The 13,257-nt window shown below is 44.5% G+C and overlaps 1 protein-coding gene across 9 annotated transcripts in view; it reads right to left on the reverse strand.

Moving 5' to 3' along the window:
- LTBP3 (latent transforming growth factor beta binding protein 3) overlaps positions 1–13,257 on the reverse strand; it is a 1,616,087-nt gene that overhangs the window by 171,532 nt on the left and 1,431,298 nt on the right. The gene's annotated exons all lie outside the window — the stretch shown is intronic.

The following is a 13,257-nucleotide window of genomic DNA, read 5'->3' on the forward strand; positions in this document are numbered from 1 at the left end:
TTCCTCCTCCGCTGATATGTTGGAAGAACATTTCTGGTTCTGGTTGATGCCATCAGCTCAATTTTTCTGCCCCTGTTTAACAGGGGCGTTTAAGTACAATTTTTGATGCAATGCTTTGCAGCAGGGCTAATTCCTGCAATCAAACAAGAGTATATGGGAGAGGTTGCAGTGTGGTGGCACCAGCACCAGTGCCTAAGGCCCAATTTTTCTGCCCCTGTTTAACAGGGGCGTTTAAGTACAATTTTTGATGCAATGCTTTGCAGCAGGGCTAATTCCCGCAATAAAACTAGAGTATACAGAAGAGGTTGCAGTGTGGTGGCACCAGCACCAGTGCCTAAGGCCCAATTTTTATGCCCCTGTTTAACAGGGACGTTTAAGTACAATTTTTGATGCAATGCTTTGCAGCAGGGCTAATTCCTGCAATAAAAGTTATTTTATTGCAGGAATATTTCACAGGAGGGCCCCTTCCTGTGCCCACCCAGAGTAACGGTGAGGACTTATAGTGTTGTGGCACCAGCACCACAACCACCAAAGGTCAATTTTTCTACCACTGTTCAACAATGGCATGTAATTACAATTCTTGATATTGATATCAATTGATATACAATTCTTGATATCACAGCAGGGCGCTCCAGCGCCCACCAAGAGTCACTTTGAGGGCTTACAATGTTGTGGCAAAACCAACACCTTGTTCCGCCATTTCTGCAGAGCATATAGGGCAGGCCCCTACTTTCAAACATCCAACTTACAAACATCTCCTACTTGCAAACGGAAGGAGACAACAGCAAGTGAGATGAAAAAAGATGGACGACAAAACAAATTATACAGGGGTGATAACCCTTCCCTATGTTTTCCAAAAAGCTTAAAAATAGTTTTTTTGACTGGAGCTACACTTTAAAAATGTACCAGTTGAAAATTACAAACAGATTCAACTTAACACAACAAACCTACACAGTCCCTGTCTTGTTTGCACCGCCTGTATACTGCTGTTCTGAGTATATAGGGCCTGGGGGCCACACGCATTTCCTTTTTTTAATATGGGTACAGGGTTCCCCTTAATATGCGTACAAGACCCAAATAGGCTGGTAATGGGCAGGGAGGGCTACCCATGCCATTTTTCTCAATGATTTTCAACCATATTGCAGGAACCAGATATAACATTAAAACCGCAAGCAGTTTTAAATGGCGTTATTTGCGTTTAATGTCATTTTGTGCAGGGACTGTTCCAAACACGGGAAACACGTGGCACTTCACAGGCATACTACAGACACCCCCCAGGCACCAAATTTAAAGGAATATTTCACTTTTTTTTTCCACTTTAATCGTCATTAAAATCAGTGTTCCCGCCAAAATGGCCATTTTTAAAAACATTTTAGGCATTGACCCATGTCCCCTGGGGCAGGAGCCAGGTCCCCAAACCCTTTTTAGGACAGTATCTTGCATATTAGCCGTTAAAATTAGCACTTTTAATTTCGAACGTTCAAGTCCCATAGACTTCAATGGGGTTCTAAAGTTCGTTCGAATTTGGGGTCCGTTCAAAAGTTCTGGTGCGAACCGAACCGGGGGGTGTTCGGCTCATCCCTAGTGATGACGGCCGTTCGTTACAACGGGACTACGTTGAGGCTAGTAGCCAATAGCTTTGGTCTCGTAATTTGATCTGAGCATGCGTGGCACTTTGTCCGATCGGAATTCTCTACAAACGATCATAAAAAGTCTGATCTGATTTTTTTATTGGAAAATTTGAGATCCTGCTCTCAAATTTTTTCCATCAGAATTTCCGACAGAAATAGTCCGATAGAGCCCACACACGATCGGATTTTCCGACAATATAATCCGATCGGACCTTTTCCGTTGGAATTTCTGACCGTGTATACAGTGCATTATAAGATGCTTTCCATTAAAGGGCAGGTGGAAAGTATATAGATAATACCGCGCTGTGAAAAAGCAGCTGCTAGTACTGACTGTTGCAAATGATGTATCTAAAAATATAAAGGTGCAGCGCTAATATCATTTAAAATGAATCAAATGAAAATATATAGGTATTTCAAACTAAAATAAAACCCATAATGATGATAAAAAATTAATCACAGTGATAATATAACATAAATATATAAGTGCAAAGATTCCAAAATTCCAGATATGGAACTCTGGAGATATAATGATTGAAAAATACAGGTGAAGAAACTTGAAATTAACTATACACAATACAAAAACCAGCAGTGTTATAAAATTAAATAAATCAAAAAATCCACTTAGTGGTAAAAAGTATTGATAGAAGAATATATCTTAAAGTGCATATGTGAATCTTGCTGGTCACAACATTGATATTTTGGACCGTCTCTAAAAGTGCATAAAGAGTGAGAACAGAGCACTGCCACCGATAATACTGGGGCTTACTGGAGTGTATGTATTCAATAGAACCTACACCCCATGAATCATTCAGGCTTGTTGGTGGTTACACACCAATGAGTGAAGCCCCTCAGTGGATATGAACGATTGAACAGTTGGAAACATATCGATCTCATGCTCCTCACTCTGGCCACAGTCAACAAGGGAAGGGAGGCTCCAAGGGTGTATATCGTGGTGTGGACTCATGCATAAATAGCATTTTCTGAAGTAAAATAAGCGCTTATCGATCCAATAAGGTGATGCAATGGGAACCGTAGGCTTGACCCTTCACTGCACCTGTATTTTTCAATCATTATATTTCCATAGTTCCATATCTGTAATTTTGGAATCTTTGCACTTATATAGTTATGTAATTTTATCACTGTGATTCATTATTTAGCATTATATTTATGATATGGAACCATCTCCATAGTTCCATATCTGGAATTATGATATTTAGAGACGGAACTATATCCATAGTTCCATATCTGGAATTTTGGAAATGTAATATCACTGTGATTCATTATTTATTATCATTATGGGTTTTATTTTAGTTTAAAATACCTATATATTTTCATTTGATTAATTTTAAATGATATTAGCGCTGCACCATTATATTTTTAGATACATTAAAGGGCAGGTAAATCAGCTGTTTCTTGAGCATATCAAAAATTACAGGCTTGTAGCTAGTGTCCATGCAAAACACAAGCTTTGGATGATTGTAAGAGGCCATCACAGCTGAAGCATAGAACCCCAGACATTTGATAACTATAGTGCAATTTGTACTACTAAAAATAATATGAAAAACACCAGAGCAAAATGTAATAATGCATTTAAGTGTTTGTACACCAATGCCAGAAGTCTGCCAAGCAAAATAGGTGAGTTGGAAGATGTGGTGCATGAAGAGAGCTATGATGTAATTGGTATTACTGAAACTTGGCTTCAATCCTCACATGACTGGGCTATTAATATTCCTGGATATGCACTCTTTTGGAGAGACAGGGTAAAAAGAAAAGGTGGCGGGGTCTGTCTCTATGTGAGAAGTGATCTCAAAGCAAGTGTGAAAGAGGACCTGATGGGTGGAGAGTGTGATGAGTCTGAAGCATTATGGGTGGAACTGCATTTAGATGGGTATAGTTCAAAGTTAATCATTGGAGTTTGTTATAGACCACCCAATGTTAATGAGGAGGTGGAGACTCCGCTCCTTGCACAGATGGAAAGGGCTGCAAGGGCTGGGACAGTCATAATAATGGGGGATTTTAACTACCCAGAAATTGACTGGAGTAATGGCACTGCTGGGACAGTTAAAGGGCAAACATTTATAAACCTATTACAGGACAATTTTATGGTCCAGTTTATTGAGGCCCCGACTAGGAATGAAGCTCTGTTGGACCTGGTAATCTCAAACCATGCAGAGCTTATTACTAATGTCCAGATAAAGGAACACCTGGGTAGCAGTGATCATAACATGATTTCTTTTGATGTTAGCGCTAAACAAGAAATACATACGGGTAAGATAAAAACACTTAACTTCAAGGATGAGGGCTGCTCTCCAGGACTTAGACTGGGAGAGAATATTCACTTCAATGGGCACGGAACAGAAATGGGAATTCTTCAAAAAGACTGTTTGGGACCTCACTGCAAAGTATATTCCCATGGGCAAGAAGTTTAAAAGGCTAAAAACAAAACCTATGTGGCTCACAGCCAAAGTTAAAAAAGCTATAAACTATAAGAGAAGAGCTTTTAAAAAATATAAAAATGAAGGATCACTAGTGTCATTTAAATGTTACAAAGAATTTAACAGAATATGTAAAAAGGAAATCAAGGATGCAAAAATTCTAAATGAAAGACAGATTGCAAAAGATAGTAGGACAAACCCCCAAAAAATCTTCAAATATATTAATAGTAAAAAGGTCAAGTCTGAGCATGTAGGCCCTTTACAAAATAATCCAGAGTGGGTAACTGGGGACAAAGAGAAGGCTAATTTATTAAATACTTTCTTCAGCTCTGTGTATACAAAAGAGCATGGGGGAGCGCATGTCCATAATGGGGGTGATAATAACACAGCCCCAAATGATCCACAATGGCTCAAAAGTGATATGGTCCAGAAATATTTAGACAGAATAAAGGTGGATAAAGCACCTGGCCCTGGTGGAATTCACCCACGGATCCTAAAAGAATTGAGCTCTGTAATTTCAGAGCCATTGTATCAAATATTTAGGGACTCATTAATGACGAGAATAGTCCCACTGGATTGGCGCAGGGCGAACCTGGTGCCTATATTTAAAAAGGGATCAAAGTCTTTACCAAGTAACTATAGACCTGTTAGCTTAACTTCTATAGCTGGGAAGATACTGGAGCGTTTAATAAAAGACCACATGGACGAGTTTTTGCTGAACAAAAACACTTTAAGCAGCAGACAGCATGGATTCATGAAAGACAGAAGTTGTCAGACAAATCTGATTTCTTTTTATGAAGAGGTAAGTAAAACCTTGGACAGAGGGGTGGCGGTGGACGTAGTATACTTGGATTTTGCAAAAGCGTTCGATACAGTTCCCCACACATGGATCATGTGTAAGGTAAAGTCTACAGGTTTGGAAATATCAGTTTGTAAATGGATAGAAAATTGGCTAAAAGACAGAATTCAGAGAGTAGTGATTAATGATTCTTACTCTGAATGGTCTAAGGCCGCGTACACACGCGCGGACTGTTCGCCCAACCTTGTCCGCTGAACAGTGTTTGGGCGGACAGTCCGCTCGTGTGTGGGCTTTCAGCGGACAGTTTCAGCGGACAGTTGGACGGACAAAGTCTTTCGGAAATTCCGAAAAACTGTCCGCTGAAACTGTGTTTGAGCGAACAGTCCGCCCGTGTGTGGGCCTGTCCGCTGTACTTTCGAAATGAGCGGACTGTTCCCGCTCGGAAAGTCCGCCCATTTCGAGCGCGTGTACAGGTAGGCGGGGCCCGCGAAGGAGACGTCGCGGGCTCCGCCGCCTGGAATGGGCTTAAAGGGGAACCCCAACGCCGAAAAAAATCGGCGTGGGGGTTCCCCCAAAGTCCACACCAGACCCTTGTCCGAGCACGCTACCCGGCCGGCCAGGAAAGGGGGGCGAGCGAGCGCGCCCCCCCTCCTGAGCCGTACCAGGCCGCGTGCCCTCAACATGGGGGGTGCCTTGGGGAAGGGGGGGCCGCGCGGCCCCCCCCACCCCAAAGCACCTTGTCCCCATGTTGATGAGGACAAGGGCCTCTTCCCGACAACCCTGGCCGTTGGTTGTCGGGGTCTGCGGGCGGGGGGCTTATCGGAATCCGGGAGCCCCCTTTAAGAAGGGGGCCCCCGGATACCGGTCCCCCACCCTATGTGAATGAGTATGGGGTACAATGTACCCCTACCCATTCACCTGTGAAATAAAGTACAAAAAAAAACACAACACAGGGAAAAAATATTTTATTGCACAGCTCCGGGGGTCTTCTCGCCGGACTCCTCCGCTATCTGTGTGTAGCTCTTTTACTAGCGGAGGAGTCCGGCTTTCTTCCTCCCCGCCGCCGGCCTCTTCTCCCGACTTCGGGGGTCTTGTCCCCCTCTTCGGTTCTTCTGCCGGGCCACCGCGCCTTCTTCTAGCTCTTTTACAGGCGGTGGCCCGGTCTTCTGTCGCCGCTGCCTTCCGTTCTTCTGTCGCCGCCTTCGGTTCTTCTGCCGGGCCACCGCGCCTTCTTGTAGCTCTTTTACAGGCGGTGGCCCGGTCTTCTGTCGCCGCTGTCGTCGCCGCCGCCGCCTTCCGTTCTTGTTCTTCTTCTTGTTCTTCTTCTTCTTCTCCAGGCGATGTTCCCTCCGGCCGGAATGCCAGAGCCGCGCTGTGCGGTCACTTATATAGTGACAATGGGGCGGTGTCACATGGTATATGTCACATGGGTTGGTCACATGGGTTGATGTCACATGGGGACTATGACATCGTAAGGGGGCGGGGTCACCATGTGACCAACCCATGTGACATATACCATGTGACACCGCCCCATTGTCACTATATAAGTGACCGCACAGCGCGGCTCTGGCATTCCGGCCGGAGAGCTCGTCGAGTCAACATCTCCAGGAGAAGAAGAAGAAGAACAAGAAGAAGAACAAGAACGGAAGGCGGCGGCGGCGGCGACGACAGCGGCGACAGAAGACCGGGCCACCGCCTGTAAAAGAGCTACAAGAAGGCGCGGTGGCCCGGCAGAAGAACCGAAGAGGGGGACAAGACCCCCGAAGTCGGGAGAAGAGGCCGGCGGGGAGGAAGAAAGCCGGACTCCTCCGCTAGTAAAAGAGCTACACACAGATAGCGGAGGAGTCCGGCGAGAAGACCCCCGAAGACGGAAGACCCCCGGAGCTGTGCAATAAAATATTTTTTCCCTGTGTTGTGTTTTTTTTTGTACTTTATTTCACAGGTGAATGGGTAGGGGTACATTGTACCCCATACTCATTCACATAGGGTGGGGGGCCGGTATCCGGGGGCCCCCTTCTTAAAGGGGGCTCCCGGATTCCGATAAGCCCCCCGCCCGCAGACCCCGACAACCAACGGCCAGGGTTGTCGGGAAGAGGCCCTTGTCCTCATCAACATGGGGACAAGGTGCTTTGGGGTGGGGGGGCCGTGCGGCCCCCCCTTCCCCAAGGCACCCCCCCATGTTGAGGGCACGCGGCCTGGTACGGCTCAGGAGGGGGGGCGCGCTCGCTCGCCCCCCTTTCCTGGCCGGCCGGGTAGCGTGCTCGGACAAGGGTCTGGTGTGGACTTTGGGGGAACCCCCACGCCGATTTTTTTCGGCGTTGGGGTTCCCCTTTAAGCCCATTCCAGGCGGCGGAGCCCGCGAAGTCTCCTTCGCGGGCCCCGCCTACCTGTACACGCGCTCGAAATGGGCGGATTTGCCTCCTCCTTACGTGGGCGAGTCCGTTCATTTCAAAAGTTGAGCGAACTGTTTGCCCAACCTTGTTCGTCAAACAGTCCGCTCGTGTGTGGGCAAGTCCGCTCATGCAAATTTTGAGCGGACTGTTTGCCGAAACTGTTTGACGAACAAGGTTGGGCAAACAGTCCGCGCGTGTGTACGCAGCCTAAGGTTATCAGTGGTGTACCCCAAGGTTCAGTGCTGGGACCCTTACTTTTTAACATCTTTATAAATGATATTGGGTCTGGGATCAAAAGCAACATTTCTGTCTTTGCAGATGACACCAAGATATGCGGTGGAATAATGTCCTTACAGGATGTCTCCAATTTACAAGCCAACCTCAATACACTGTCTAATTGGGCGACTATGTGGCAGATGAGGTTTAATGTTGATAAATGTAAAGTTATGCACTTGGGGGCTAAGAATATTGTTAGGAACTTCCCTTGTGATCAGTAAAAACTCCAGGTGTTCTTGAGAAGCAAACAATTTATTTCTGATGTGGCCCACAACAGGGAGACATGCTTACAGGACAAGCTGCAGGAAAAAAGTCTCAACAAAAGAAAGTGTCCCGCCTTCACATACCCCACAAGAATAACATCTCTATGCTTCTATTGGCTGAGGGAACATAAATAACGTTGTCATGGTACGAACTAGTACCTTTATTAGCTATCCATGTTCCGTACATTCTTAGGCTATCATATTTAGTTAAATCTAATCATCCTACTTACTATGGAGTTAATTAGGACAAAACAATACAATGAGTTAATACAATAATGTGCTCAGAAGTAAGCTTTTTAACAAATCAGTCTCAGGAATATTGTTTTTCTAATAGTCACACAATAAACATTTAAAACTTTTCTAACATTCCCTCCTCTTTGTGTGACTATTTTATCTCAACACATTTCGATGAAAGTCCCTGTGTTATACACTTTCGGACTGTATGTCATTAAGTTGAGCTTCAATGTCCACATAGGTCTCCTCAGAGGTAGAGAGGGTTTGATACATTGTTCTTGAGACTGCAGTTTCAATGAGTTTTTGTGAAAGTCCTCAAATACAGGGAATGCAGCAGCATCCGCAAGTGACCAAAACAGCCAAAGCCACAGCGATTTTTCAGCAGTTTTCTGCCAATTCATTCGATAGCGCAGTCAGTCCTTCCAAGGCTCTGGTCACTGTCTCTCCAGGAGCTGTATTGTAGGGATAAAGGTACAACACATGCTACCAAACATTTTGCATACCCTCCTCTTTCAGCTAAGACCATATCTAAAGCCATTCGGTTCTGCCAGGCCATTAGAGATGTGGGGGCTAACTATTCTGCTAGGCCCTTCACAGCATCCCTAGTATAGTTTACAAATCGTTGTTGGTTATAATATATATATATATATATAATTAATCCAGTCAACATTTTTATCTATAGTTACCCACCAGAGAAGAGACTCAAACCCAGCTGTCACCTAATTCCTGGCTTTAAACTCGTCCGGCACCCCGCGAGGAACCCCAATCTCATCTATGTAGATCTGAGAGTCAAATGACCCCAAGGGAGAGGTGTCCCTACGATACTGTCGGTGACTCTTAGTCCACGGGTATTCTGACAGGATTCTCAGGGGCATAGCCAGCTGGACCATAGCGCAATCCCCTTGGGCATTGGCTGGTAATCCAGCTCGCAGTTTCTTATCCCCACACATCCACCAGACATCAGCTCTCTGAATGTCATGTTCAACCCAGTCACCGTTGTCCGTGTTAATCCTCTCCACACAGTAGTCATCAGGCAGTGACCCAAGATCCACCGCGCTACGGTTCCCTGGGAGTGCAAAACAAGTAAAGTTGCCCGGATAAGCGGTAACCGCTGGAGGTATCTGAGGTCTCTGTACTGGGGGAAACAACAAACTCAATGTGTGACAAGTAGAATTTGCTTCAGGTTTATAGCTCTTATTATACAATTGCAACATACATTTTAAACCTTCTGGATCTGTATTGTGATCTAGAGGAAAAGGAACTGTTGCTAAATGGTCTGGCTCCGGCACAAACTAAACAGTTTTCCTTTTTCAGAGTTCTAACCGTGTACCACAACCATTCTAACCACTCATTTTTTTCTTGGTAACCCGTCTCCAAAGCTATGGCATCTTCTATTGTTACGTTAGTGAATCTTATAGTTATACTCAGAACTTCTATTTTAGTATGGCCTTCTTCTTTCCCTTCTGAGTCTACTTTTTCCTGTTGTTTAATTTTATTAGGTGGTAATACCTCAAGGAAAAATGTTCCTGAGGGATTAGTTCCTGACACCCATGCTCCCATGGAATACAACCGCTGATCTTCCTTCCTCGGCTCCTTTAATGTTATTAATAGTTGGTTACAGTTCTTACTATTTGTGCAGGGGGAGTTGGCCGCTTTTGTGATTATGAGTCTCTCCTTTATTCCACTCTTTTTAGCCCCTGGTTGATTATACCCCCAATCTTCATGCACTGTAGTCCACAGGGCCTGATCCCATGCTTGACATCCTGCCTTATTCCAGACCCAGCAGATATATTTATCTGCCCATAGAAGTCCTCTAGCCCCAGTTGTATCCCCACAATCTGCAATCTGACAGAAGTCTACCAGTGTAGTGCTAGTTATTCCCTCTATAAAGTTTTGGATTTAATGCTTTTCCTGTTCTTTCCTAATTCAAAGGTTCCTCTACTCTTCCATAATGTATAACCCCTCTTATGGATGCCTCTCCTAGAGTCACCAGTAACCCAAGGATAATTACTGTCCCTTTCATCCTAACCAGCTACAGAGTTCCAGCGGATAGGATAGGGGAGTTGGAAGGGGAGGGAGACTTCACCGGTTTGAGACAAGTCCCACCTTGTGTGAGACCTCCCTTTGTAGCCGGATTTTCTGAACCTCTGGTAGCCATCTGGCCCTACTCTGCCTGTAAAACCTTTTTACAATGGGACTGGTGAATCCAGGTAGACCTCTCTGCAATCCTTATCACAGTAGGGGTAGTTAAAAGGACTTTGAAAGGACCATCCCACCTTGGGGAGTACCACTGCTTTTTTCTTATTACTTTTTATTGAGACCCAATCTCCCACATGCACCTTTTTCATCTTCTTTTGGGGGTGTGATATACATACTGGTCACAGCTACTAGTAGGCAATACATCCAATTATTTTTACCTATTTCTTCCATAGCTTTTCTCAGTTTGCTTTTTAGAATGCCATTATGTCTTTCTACCAATCCAGCTGATTGGGGATGATAGGCACAATGGTATTTCCCTTTAATTCTCATCACTTCTGTCAAATGTTGTATATTTGTTTAATTACAAAATGGGGTCCATTATCACTGTAAATCCTTTCAGGGATTCCAAATCTAGGAATAATATCTCTTAGTAATGCTTTGGCTATAGTCTGTGCATCTGCACTTCCTGTCGGGAATATCTCCACCCATTTGGTCAGGGTGCCTGGGTACCAAACAATATTCCTTCCTTTCACATTTGTCTAATTCAATAAAATCCATGCAAATGTGTTGGAATGGATATTGTGGTGTAGGGAACTTCCCTTTCTGTGGTCTTATACCTCCCTGAGCATTGTGTCTTGCACATATAAGACATTGAGAGCAAAAAGTTTTTTTGAGTAATTTGTGAATCCATAGGCTGTACATACTTTATTTAACATCTCAGTCACCCCCCTGTTTGACACATGCGTTACTCCATGTGTCAATACTGCTGCATACCTAAATAAAGATTTTGGTAATACCGGTTTCCCTTCAGGTGATGTGTAAATGTCATCAATTATTGTGCAACCCTTTGTTTTCCAATATTGTTTTCCCCAGGGGGGCATTTTGCTGCATATCAGTAAGGACTGTATGATCTATCACTATGATTTCTCGTCATTATTTTATGTGCAGCTTCATCTGCCCTTTTATTTCCCTTTGAGATGGGGTCCGTATATTTTGTGTGTGCTTGACATTTACAGATTGCAAGCTTTTTTGGTAACTGTATTGCATCTAGGAGTTCTAAAATGAAGTCTGTATGTGAAATTGGTTTACCACTGGAGGTGATCATCCCCCTGTTTTTCCATTGTTGTGCGAAAACATGCACTGTTGAAAAGACATATTGACTTTCAGTGTATATAGTTACAGATTTTCCTTCTGACAGTATACATGCTCTTGTCAATGCTACAAGTTCTGCAACTTGTGCTGAATAATGTTTTGGTAGTGGCCCCGCTTCCAAAATCTCATCCTGTGTCACTACTGCATATCCTGTTGCATTTGTGCCATCTGGATTTTTCTAACTAGAACCATCAACAAAAAGTATCATGTCAGGGTTAGATAATGGTACATCTTTCAGATCACTTCGTGGCAGTACCTTTTCAGTGATGGCAACAGTGCAGTCATGTTTATACCCGTCAGTAGGAAGTGGTAGTAGCGTGGATGGGTTTAATGTAGTACACCTCTGTATTGTTAAGTGAGGTTGTGTCAAGAGTATTGTCATACAGGAAAGGTGTCGTGCTGGGCTCAAATGTGATACCTTTTGTTGTAACAGGATAACAAACACTGCATGTGGTACCTTTTCAGTTAGTAAAGTTGAATAAAGACACCAGTCCATCCGGTTCAGCCTGAGTGAGTGTCTAGCCCCTACCCCTGTACACCCACATCGTTCTCCACCCCCAAGGATCCAACGTCCCCATTCATATACCAGGGCCAAACCGGGACAGAAGCCAATCAACCCACCTGCATGTCCCCGGAGTGCGGGAGGAAACCAGAGCACCCGGAGGAAATCCACGCAGGCACAGGGAGTACATGCAAACTCCAGGCAGGCAGCGCCATGATTGGGATTCGAACCAGTGACCCCCTTCACTGCTAGGCGAGAGTGCTAACCACTACACCGCTGATGCTACCAGTGCTTGTACACAGGGTGGAAGTACTCTCGTTGCACTGTCTATTTCTGTAGAGTAATCCTTCCTCTAAAACCACCTGTGCCTCTTCCTCTATGAGACCCCTCTGGTTCTGCCTCAGCAGTGTACTCTTCTGCATCCTCCTCTCCATCACCTTGCATAAGAACCTTTACTTTCACATTCTTTTTTGCTTTTGCTTTCAAATACTTCTCAGAATGCTTAGCATATTGTAAAACATCTAAAACTGATGCAGTTCGGTAAGTAACCATGTTTTTAACAATGTAATCCTTATGATCCTGTTTCAATCCATTTAAAAAAAAAAAAACAATCTTTAGCTGTTGTTAATATGCACTATTCACATCCTCAGCTTCGGGGAGCCCGGAGAACACTCTAAAAATCTCTCGTAATTTATTTAGGTAGTCACTGACACTTTCCTTGTCTTCTTGTACTGTCATATTTATTTTTTGCCAATCAGTCCGTTGTACCCATCTAAGATGGCATCTGTTCAGTAAGGCAGTCAACCTGTTCCCTAAGTCTGGGCTTTCTGGAGGCAATGGATCCCCCCGTCCCTGTGCATTTTCTGGGGCGCAGGGGTATTCCTCACCGTCCTCCACACCATACCTAATAGGAGGTTTACTTAGTCTCTTGGCTCCTGCTGGGGCACCTAGTACATGAGTTATGGCATCAGTTAATGTTTCAAGGATCGATCTGTTCATCTCCAGGACTGAACTACTGTCTGGAGAGATTGAGGAAGTGGAGTTGGGGTTTTGTTCAGAGGCGGTTCCTTTGACAGGGGTGGATGTCACAGGGAAGGTGTTACTCTGGGCAGTTACTTGCACCTGAGGGGGAGGACCATTATAGGGAGGTGGTCTCTGGGTGTAGCAGATGAGATCATCCTCTTTGTCCACTAGGGGCAATTGGGCTTGGCATTTTCCTTTGTTCTTCCTTCTACCCTAATTCTAGCATGCTGAAGCCAATACTCCGCCATTTCCAACCCATACCTTTTTTTTGAACTTTGGGTCCTGACATTTTAAGCTTATCCACAGGGCCCCAAAATAGAACTTACTTTCTTTCTTTTTACATTTTTTTT

Source organism: Lithobates pipiens, unplaced genomic scaffold (assembly GCF_037356315.1).
Source record: "Lithobates pipiens isolate NorthernLeopardFrog02 unplaced genomic scaffold, aLitPip1_a1.2 Scaffold_10, whole genome shotgun sequence".
Lineage (NCBI taxonomy): Eukaryota > Metazoa > Chordata > Amphibia > Anura > Ranidae > Lithobates > Lithobates pipiens.